Here is a 381-nt window from a genome sequence, read left to right as displayed (position 1 = left end):
ATACTTTAAGTACATTTTGCTACTCATACTTTTTTACCTGAGGATGAATTTATATTTTTATTTTTACCCTGTATTTGTACTTTTACATTAGAAAAAGATCTGAAAACTTGGACGCACTGGTGCTACGTCTTCATTAATAACTGTCTTGTTACAGAAAATTCTCAGTTCAACAAGATTGCACATAATATTTGCACATATTTTCATAATATTTGCACATATTGTCTCTTCTCCACTGCACTAAAGTGTCTTTTTATAGTAAACTCACAGCAGACAATGTTTATTAAGGCTCTCTGATTATTAAAGCATGTTAAGATGGCAACAAATGTGACTGGAAGCTACAGTATATCTGTTATTGAAGCTTGTGTGTTTATGTGTGTGTGT

The 381-nt window shown here is 31.5% G+C and overlaps 1 protein-coding gene across 1 annotated transcript in view; it reads right to left on the bottom strand.

Moving 5' to 3' along the window:
* syt7a (synaptotagmin VIIa) overlaps nucleotides 1–381 on the bottom strand; it is a gene marked incomplete at its 3' end in the record, with an annotated part of 70,333 nt that overhangs the window by 38,727 nt on the left and 31,225 nt on the right.

Source organism: Morone saxatilis, unplaced genomic scaffold (assembly GCF_004916995.1).
Source record: "Morone saxatilis isolate NCDOM2014 unplaced genomic scaffold, NCSU_SB_2.0 Contig2, whole genome shotgun sequence".
NCBI classification, from domain to species: Eukaryota; Metazoa; Chordata; class Actinopteri; family Moronidae; genus Morone; species Morone saxatilis.
The sequence above is the reverse complement of the archived record's forward strand: the minus strand, read 5'-3'. Positions and strand labels throughout refer to the sequence as shown.